This window comes from Dasypus novemcinctus, chromosome 5, assembly GCF_030445035.2.
Source record: "Dasypus novemcinctus isolate mDasNov1 chromosome 5, mDasNov1.1.hap2, whole genome shotgun sequence".
Classification (NCBI taxonomy): Eukaryota; Metazoa; Chordata; class Mammalia; order Cingulata; family Dasypodidae; genus Dasypus; species Dasypus novemcinctus.
Window position 1 is genome coordinate 41,642,377 of NC_080677.1, and position 10,394 is coordinate 41,652,770.

A 10,394-nucleotide genomic window follows, 5' to 3' on the forward strand; every position below is an offset into this window, starting at 1 on the left:
CTGGTGCCTCCTGAAAAAACAAAACAACAAGCAAAACAAACAAAAACCAACTTTCAAGGTCCAGGGTTCAATCGCTGGCCTCTGATACCTAAAACAACAACAACAACAAAACACAAAAAACCTTTGCTATGAAGAGATTCTACACGGATGTGTTGATTATTTATTTTCCCTCTTGTTTTCCATTAGCAAGTTACATAGAAAAATGGCCTAAATAGGTGGCAAGCTAGGTTTAACAGTATATCATTTACTTTAGGGTAAGTTACTACTTTTGATGTCAAGATAAGGCATCTAATGCAATAAATGAATAATTTCAATAAGTAGATAATAAAAAATAATGAGTCACATATTCCTAGACTTTGGTTTAACTTTTTGTTGTTGGAACTGAGTATCTAGAGCCATGTTAATTTCATTTCTACTATAAGGAACTATTATGAAATCTGAGTTCTGTGGTCAGGAACATCCAGGGACCAATTCCAATTCCTTAATTTTGCCTCTAAACCTTTATTTTGGTTATACTTATATTCTTACATGAAGGATGGCAAAGTATCTCTTGAAATTGCTGAGCAGGACCTTCACAGCTTTCTGTGTAATGCTTATATATCAATCTATCTGCACACATTTGGATTACGTTATAGTTGGGAAGTGGATGTGGCTCAAGCAATTGGGCTCCCATCTATCATGTAGGAGGTCCAGGGTTCGATTCCTAGGGCCTCCTAGTGAAGGCGAGCTGGCTTATGCGGCGAGGTGGCCCAAGTGGAGAGCTGGCCCACACAGAGTGCTACCTGCATGGCGTGCTGGCCTTCATAGGAGTGCTGGCCCACACAGAGTGCCGGCCCATGTGGCAAGCTAGCACAGCAAGATGATGCAATAAAAAGAGACACAGAGGAGACACAATAAGAGGTGCAGCAGACCAGGGAGTTGAGGTGGCACAAGAGATTGAGTGTTTCTCCCCCACTCTGGAAGGTCCCACAATTGGTTCCTGGTGCTGCCTAAAGAGAAGACAAGCAGACACAGAAGAACACACAGCAAATGGACACAGAAAGCAGACAGCAAGTGCAAAAACAACGGGGGGGGGGGGGGGGGTGAGGGCGGTAAATAAATAAATAAATCTTTTAACAAATAAACAAACATTATAGCCAATACTATAAGAGATATTTGTGAAAAAATCTATAGATAACAAGAATCTGAGCTAGCTTTGAAGGTCAGAAAATTCAAATACAGGGGTAACCTACTGCAGCCTTAGAAGCAAGGAGAGAATTTCTTTCTGTGGATCAAGACACCATTCTCAGCTGGTCACTTAACTAGTAACTTATGATTGAGAGAAGCAACAGTAAATTTCAACTAAGAGTACAAGTTTAAATGTAGCAAATTTCTCCTTAAGATGGTCCAGTCGATTTTATAGCTTTGTGTCCTATGCTTTCATTATTCAATTTAGCCGTAAACATGATATTTTAGTCTAGTTTAATCATACATAAGCTTTAAGCATTATTTATGCACTTTAGCCTTGCAGGATTTGTAATGTTTTTCTATTGGTTCTGATGCTTTTATATTTAAACATTTAAAAATATCACATTTTAATTTTCAAACCAAACTTATTTTCAAAGAAATCTGCTACATTACTTTTTTATGCCCATTATATTTTAACGAAGATTTAAATAATTTTCTTTTTGGTGCAGTTGGTACAATCAACCAAAAGTCTTAACAAAGGCTGACAAAAATACAGCTCCAGTTAAGTGAGCGGGACCTGCACAGACTCAGGTGTCATGCTTACCCAAGCAATAAATTACTTTTTTAGACAAAAATCATCCTTTGAAATTGCTTTAGCTCTTTCTGAAAAAAAAGGTTTTAAATGCATAGTGTTGGGGACACTTTATTTTGCTTTTCGTCAAATACATTTATTTTCCACTTGATAGCTAACATTACAAGAGAACAAGATAGTATTCTTATTGTTTATGCTGTTTTCTCATTCATATTGATTCCAGTGTTAATTTGCTCTCACTAAAGATTCCTTCCACCCTATATTACAATTTCATTGGCCTTTTAACTCAGAAGGCTCTTTGAAAGTAATCCTGAAACATCTGAAAAATATTTATCAAATTTCAATCGTCTGACATTATGTACCTTAAAAGATACTTTTAAGATACATATATATATATAAATCATTAAAATTTTTGATAGAATATAGAGACTGGCTATGTATTAGATGTTCATCTTCCTTCAAGGTTTACATAAGTCAAGTGAATAACAAGTGCTTCCCATTTTAGTGTCTCTTGAGAAATAGGCTAACAATATCACACATATACAAACAGGCTAGTATGTGAAGAAAGTAACAAGGAAGAAACCAAATGAAAATTAAGTGCCTTTGGGATTTAAAACTCTTAGGAAGCCTTGAAATCTAGATTTAAAAACATCAGGCAAACTCAGATTCAAATTTACACTCGGACAGAGGTACCCACCACTAAATTGGATATATGCTGACCAAAATCCCACAGAGAAAGCTATATGTTTTGTACATTTTGATTCTCATTAAAGTAAATAAGCTGCTGTGAATTCATGGGCTGTTTTGGAATCTGAAGAAAGCCATGAACTCCATTCGGGGTGGGGGGTGGAAATGCACTTAAATGCACATGAAATTATGCTTACCATTTCAGGAGATATGCAGCCTTGCTGAAACCTTTCCATTAACTGTGTACAGATTTGTATTAGTCAGGACTCTTCATGCTGCAAGTAAGAAAGCCCCAACTCATATTATTTTAAGACAAAGAAAAATGTATTGCCCCATGGATCTGGGAAGATATTGGCATAACTCACAGAAATGAAAAACTGCTATAGGAATCTGGTGGACACAACATCGCCAGGACATACTCTCCATCTGCCTCTGACCTCTGCTGGCTGCTACTACTGGCATATATTCTTGCTGAAGATGGGGCTTCTTCCCATGTTAGAGAGCATATCTGTCTGCAGATTCATCTTAGCCACCCCAGGAAAAACAGGTTTCCTGGGCATCCATGTAACAAATCCTGGGACGGGCTTTCTCTCTGTTTAGGTCACTTGAAATCCGTTAATCACTTGCAATCACTGTTGCTCAAATTAATTAAGCCTGAGTCCCATGGTCATGTCTGTGGCAGGAAGGTAAGGGAGGCAGAGCTTGTTAGAAGAAAGAAGATGGAACACCTTTAACACTGTAGCCAGCATCCATGGGGTCCTGCATCATGAATCTAAGAAAGTTGATATTAAGGGCAAGGAATTACGTTCTTCAACATTTATCTGAAAACTATTTCAGGTCATAGCCAATCAGGAATGTGACTGGAGGAAAGGGAATAAGCTGACAACCAATGGGTAAACTGAGGCTGTGTGAAGGGGATCAGAGAATATCAGTGTTTGACACTGGTATACTAGTAAATTGGCTCTCTGGAAAAATATATATATATATATTTATGTAGATAGATATAAATTTTTTATAAATTTTACTGATATAAAGAATGTGTGGCACACAGTTTATTTAAAATGTCACAGTGTTCAGTATTTTTTTTAGTAATTCCATATAGCCAAATGGTTCAGAATGCTTTTGTTAATTTTTGCTGAACCCTTGTATCATAGCTAACCTATGGTTGCAATGGATGAACGAGTGTGCTTCCAACAGGAGTGTCAGTTGATATTTTCCTTTTTGTTAACAAGTAAGGTGTTCAAACTTTACTCATTTGTCAATGGCATGAGTGACTTCTTTGATAAACTGAATAATAGCTTTCTCAAGTACTGGAAGGATATTTCCTCAAATTTTTTGAGTGTTAGTTACAATACAATGGCTAGTCATGATGGACTTTTAAAGGTTAATCTATATTGTTAGCATTCTTTTCATCCCCTTCTAAACTCTAAACAAAAGCAAAACAGTCAAGCCTTGATTTGTAGCAATTGCCTATTTCCAATTTCCAAGGTGTAAATACTCCTTCATAGCCAATTTTAAGCTATCTACATGACATCACTGATCCTAGAGGTGGGAAGGGATGTGCATTAGCACATCATTCTACAGTATTTCCACCATACAATAGGCACTAATAAACTTAAGAGCACAGATAATAGTAAAAAGTAATAAAATAATTAGAAACGGAATTGTTTTGAGTATTATGTACATTTGTTTTGTATATCCTTTCCTTAATTGTTCATTTATATAGTTTAATTTTTAATAATGGCTGTAATTAAAAATCAGCTAACAAAATTCTATAAAGTTTAACAATTGTCCATCATGAGCTGGTCTGAACCAGCTCCAACATACCATTGATGATGATTTAAATGATCCTATGAAGAAAAGGTTAGTCAAGAAATAATATGAAGTGTTGTAGAAAGCTGTAAAATTGAGGTTATGCCATGGCATCACTATGATTTATCTAAAAATGGTGTAGTCAACAAATATTTTTAGGTGTATATCTGGTGTCAGATACACTCAACTTTGAATGACTTTACCTTATAGTTTGACAATTTTTAAATTATTCATCATTTTGGATTTTTCAAATCCATTTTCTCTTTTATTAGGGTAAGTAATTGAGAGGTTATTTTATCACATTTACAAAAAGTGTAATTTCCATAGGCTTTATATTTTTGCTAGGAAAGGAATCAAAAGCAGAATCTTTAAAAACCTTTTCTGCAACTTCATTAGTATGTGTGTGGTTAAAATCTGACCTTCACGGAGAGCAGACGTGGCTCAAGCGATTGGCTGCCTCCCTCCTTCACAGGAGGTCCCAGTTTGGTTTTTGGTTCCTTCTGAGGAAGACTAGCAGAGATGAAAGAGCCCTCGCAGGGAGAATAAAAATAAAAATTAAGAGAACAAAACAAAACAAAAAACCTTATGAAAGAAATACATAGGTTAATAAATGATTTTTTAAAAACCTGATCTCCATTTCTTCACAGTAAAAACTGTCAGAATCCTTTTTTACAGTAATAATCTTCTTTAAAAAAACTATGGAGATGAAGAGGGACAATGAACACTAGAAATATGCTGGTTATCTCAGGCATACTGCTGCCTTTTATGAATATGATTTTGCTAATAAACAAGTAGAACTAAAGGAAAATAATAGTAATACAACTTTTACATTTTACTTTGCTTTTACATATTTTGTATGGAAGACAGAAGTATCTGCTTAGTGGCTTTTCTGCAGTTCAAACTCTTACGTGGTTTAAGCAATAAAAGAAATGGATAAATTAGGATAATTGCTGAGTAAATTAAATTGGAGACTGGATAGTAATTGTGTCATTTAGTAATTATTTTGTCTTTGATGTTATGTTGAGCACTGACTTGTCTCCTTTAAACATTGTGCAGTTGTACAAACCTATTAGTTTTCTCATTGTATGTTTTGAATTTTGATGTCTTTACTTCTTAAAATAAGCAAAGCAAAGAAAAACATACAATTACGTGACATACAGTGTACCAAAAATGTTTCTAAGGAATTAGTTTAAAAGAAAAGAGATAATGAGACTAATAAATAAAAGAAAGATAATCTGGAGCTTAGGAGAAAAATAAATCAGAAACGACAGAAAATTATTAATCTTAGATGTCAAAAATAGAAGACTTTGCAAATCGGCTCTGGGCTTAACTTTGCATAAATATCCATGTTGTGACAATAAAAGGGCTGTGTGATATTAGTGTACAATCTGTACTTTGTGGTTTGTTCTTTCTAGTAGTCACAGATCACAGGGTCATCTCTTTCTGCTCTAATGGGGCTCTGATCATGCTCTTGAAGGATGCTTTAGGAACTAGGGACTACCCTAAGGAGAATGAGGGAGGAGGGTTCATTGATAGATGAAGCAATATCAGAAAGACAGCAGCTAAAGAGAGAGAAGCCATGGGTCCAGAAAAGCAGAAAAGCATGGGTCCTTGAGGGAGAAATGTAAAGGTGAACAGAACTGTCACATCTCAATGCTCACGTCTCATCTGGAAAGGAAGGCAAAAGAAAGAAATAGGCACAATGGCCTGAGTTTAAAAGTATAGACATGACATGTAGCAGAGGTGAAATAGACATTAGGCTGGCATGTAAAAATCATACTGGGGCGGTGGACTTGGCCCAGTGGTTAGGGCGTCCATCTACCACATGGGAGGTCTGCGGTTCAAACCCTGGGCCTCCTTGACTCGTGTGCAGCTGGCCCATGAGCAGTGCTGATGAGCGCAAGGAGTGCCCTGCCACGCACGGGTGTCTCCCACGTAGGGAAGCCCCACGCTCAAGGAGTGCGCCCCATAAGGAGAGCTGCCCAGTGTGAAAGAAAGTTCAGCCTGCCCAGGAATGGCACACATGGAGAGCTGACACAACAAGACGATGCTACAAAAAGAAACACAGATTCCCATGCCACTGACAACAACAGAAGTGGATGAAGAAGATGCAGCAAATAGACACAGAGAACAGACAACTGGGGTGGGAGGGGGGAGATAGATAAATAAATAAATAAATAAATAAATCTTTTTTAAAAAATCGTACTGATACTAATGATAAAGAGGCTCCAGAAGGCTCTGTGTGACTAGCTAAATGAATATTGTATTAATCAGCCAAAGGGGTACTGATGCAAAATACCAGAAATTGGTTGATTTTTATAAAGGGTATTTATTTGGGGTAGGAGCTTACAAATACCAGACCATAAAGCATAAATTACTTCCCTCACCAAAGTCTATTTGGAGCGAGATGGCTCTGACATCTGTGAGGGTTCAGGCTTCCTGGGGTCCTATGTTCCTGGGGCTTGTTTTTCTCTGGGTTCAAGATTCCTTTCTTCCTGAGGCTGCCTTCTCTTTCCTCTGCAAGCTCACTTCGCAGGGCTCCAGCTTAAGGCTTCAACATCAAACTCCAACATCAAAACTCCAGCATCGGAAACTCCCAACTCTGTTCTTTGCCATGACTTTTATCTGTGAGTTCCCACCCACCAAGGGGTGGCGACTCAATTCCCTAATCATAACTCAGTTATGCCCAGGTACAGATCAGATTACAAGCATAATCCATTATCTATTTTTGGAATTCATAACCATATCAAACTGCTACATATGTCAATCAATGAGAAAAGTTCAATACAATCTTGAGATCAGCATTTAAGATTAGGAGAGGTTAAGTTTGCTTACAATTAGAGTAGCATTTTGGTTAGATTTTTACAAATTAACGAAGTATATCAGGTAAAACTCTTTTGGGTGTCATCTCAAAGCCTTATCTCACATGGGGGAGGGGAGCAACGGGAAAAAAAAAAACACCAAACAGATGTGGGTAACCTTGAAAAACAAGTCATCACTAGATCAATGGTAGTTTGTTCCAAGAGATCTTAATGAGATCTGTACCATAAAAAGTAGATAATGCTTGGGAAAAGGAGACAATTTTTTATTGACTGTTAAAGAAGTTTATTAACCCCTAGATCTGAGTCTGAACCTTGAGGTAGGTATAGTGGAAAAAAGAGCAAATTCTGAATCAGGAAAGTCTAGACTCAAACTGATTTGCAATTTATTGCGAAGACCTTGTGAATAAATTAAATAATCTTCTGGGCCCGAATTTCCTCACTTTAATATGAGGTCAACAATGCTTACCCTGTAAGGTTTATAGGTAACAAATTATGTAATGCATTTGGCACAGTAGAGGTGTTCAATAAATGTTAGTTCCCTTGTTCATCCTAGTGAGCGCTTCAATGTGGAACACTCTTCATCAGAGGATGAGTTGCATCTGTAAGACACACCCAGGGCAAAACCTGCCCCACAGTGCAGGTGACCAGAACATCATTCTTTGATGCACAGACCTCAAACACCTGCCCTACTCCCTGTCTTATTTCCTAATTTAGCCACTTCCTTGGGTAATGGCTATTGGAACTCTCTGGAAGGCTCTCAGGATTTTCACAGTAGTTGGTTCCTGATTATGGTCCATGCCTGCCTTTTATTTACCCTTAATTCTATTTCATTAGTTCTCTGGTTTTCTTTTCTGACTGGTCTGGATGGATTAGGGTTTAGCTCATCCCACTATCCCATAAATTTTTAGGTGCCTAGTGTTTGTGTTTAATCTGTGACATGCAGGCCATAACTTATTAAAGTGATTCTCTTTAGAGGACTGTGTATCTATTTGGGAGTCTCCTTCAGTAATATCACAACAGTTACCTCATTCTGGGGAATACCAAAGAGGGGGTGGATTCCTCAGGTTAGGCACTTCCTACTCTTAGTAAATGTTTTATTCAGGGTGTGTTACCAGCTGCTATTGTACAACCTAGATAATAATAATAAAATAAAATTATTCCTGCCAAGTCCAAAGTTTTCCTGATCTAGTGGACTGGTTCTTTTGTGTGATTCCTTCCATCCTGAGGCTATGATCTCAAAATATAGCACCCAAGATCGCCTTGAAAGGTAGAGACTGAAGGACTACAACTTTCCATTGATCTAAGCTAGTTATATGACCCAATCTAGATTGGCAGGCAACATAATCTCCTTCAATGCCCAGGAGGAAAATGAAATGATTAAGTAAACACATAGCATTGACATGCCACAGAGCGATTTAGACAGATGTGAAATATCCCCTCTCCTCCATCAGCCAATGGCTCATAGATTAACAACAATTTGCTTCTAAAGGCAAAAATGACATTTGGAAGATAGAAAGCCAGTTGTATTTTCACAGTGTATAGTTTCAGGGTAAACAAAATTTTCAGCAAAACCATATAATAAAAATTTGATGAATTATGGAAATTTGAATTACCCAGAGGAATGGACACAGCTTCAGAGTAAATGCTCTTGTTTAAGAAATCAGTGGTGGGAAACGGACTTGACCCAGTGGTTAGCACGTCAGTCTACCACATGGGAGGTCCGCGATTCAAGCCCCGGGCCTCCTTGACCCGTGTGGAGCTGGCCCATGCGCAGTGCTGATGCGAGCAAGGAGTACCGTGCCCTGCAGGGGTGTCCCCCGCATAGGGGAGCCCCATGCGCAAGGAGTGCGCCCCATAAGGAGAGCTGCCCAGCGCGAAAGAAAGTGCAGCCTTCCTAAGAATGGCGCCACCCACATGGAGAGCTGACACAACAAGATGATGCAACAAAAAGAGACACAGATTCCCATGCCGCTGACAACAACAGAAGCAGACAAAGAAACAAAACGCAGCAAATAGACACAGAGAACAGACAACTGGGGTGGGGGGAGGGGAGAGAAATAAATAAGTTGGAAAAAAAAAAAGAAATCAATGGTCTTTCAACAGGGTAATACAATACACCAGTTAAGATGGTAATAGTATACAACTTAATTTCAAATAAACAAAACCACATTTTCGAAAAAGTAATTCTGTATTTCCTGTCTTAAACTTAATGATGATACTTGCCAGATTGGCCATTTTTTAAAAATAATACTTATTTTATTAAAGTTAATAGATCACATAGAATGATACATTAAAAAATAAAAGACGTTCCCATATAACCTACCCTCATCCCCCCCACATCCATCGTTTTTGTAATTTGTATTTTTCTGAAGATACATACATCACAAAAATGTTACGTTATAAAAAACATAAGAGATTCCCATATAACCCCCATCCCCCCACCCCACTCCTCCCACACCAACAACCTCCCCCATCATTGTGGCACACTCATCACACTCAGCAAACACATTTTGGAGCACTACTGCACCACGTGGATAATAGTTTACTCTGTAGTTCACTCTCTCCCCTGGAACATTCAGTGGGTTATGGCAGGATATATAATGTCCAGCATCTGACCCTGCAATATCATTTAGGACAACTCCTAAGTCCCAGAAATACCCCCTCATCATATCTCTTTTTCCCACTCCCTGCCCACAGTAACTTCTGTGGCCTCTTTCTCCCTGTCAATGATAAAAGTTCTTCTACTAGTATTCACAAAAGTTTTACAGTAGAATATCAGAAAGTGCACTCTAACCCATATTTTATTCCTTCATTCTGTGGGCCCTTGGATGGTCATGTCCACTCCACCTCTATATTGAGAGGGGGCTTAGATTCCACATGGATGATGGATGCAATTCTCCTGCTTGCAATTGTAGGGACTCTTGGTTCCCTAGTGTGGTGACTGATCATCTTCACCTACCTGTTAGCTGACCTGCATAAGTCCAACAAACCAGAGAGTAGGAGTTGCAACTCTGCTGAGGCTCAGGGCCCAGCTGGCACATCGACAGTCCAGAGATTCAATTCTCCTGAGTATACACCAACGTTAACACCAACCAAAGTTTCATTAAAAGTGACAGAAGAGGAATGTGTAGAAAGGTCACATCTGAGTCCAACTCCATCACATTCAGGGAGACAAATTCCAAAGTTGGGCCCACTGACATGGTACTGAGCTCCAGAGCTATCTGCCATGACCAAATCCCTGTGGGTCTCTGTAGCCCTCAGGAGAACCAGTACCTAGGCTTGTATTCACTTTGGCTGTTTCTGGGGCTCACCTG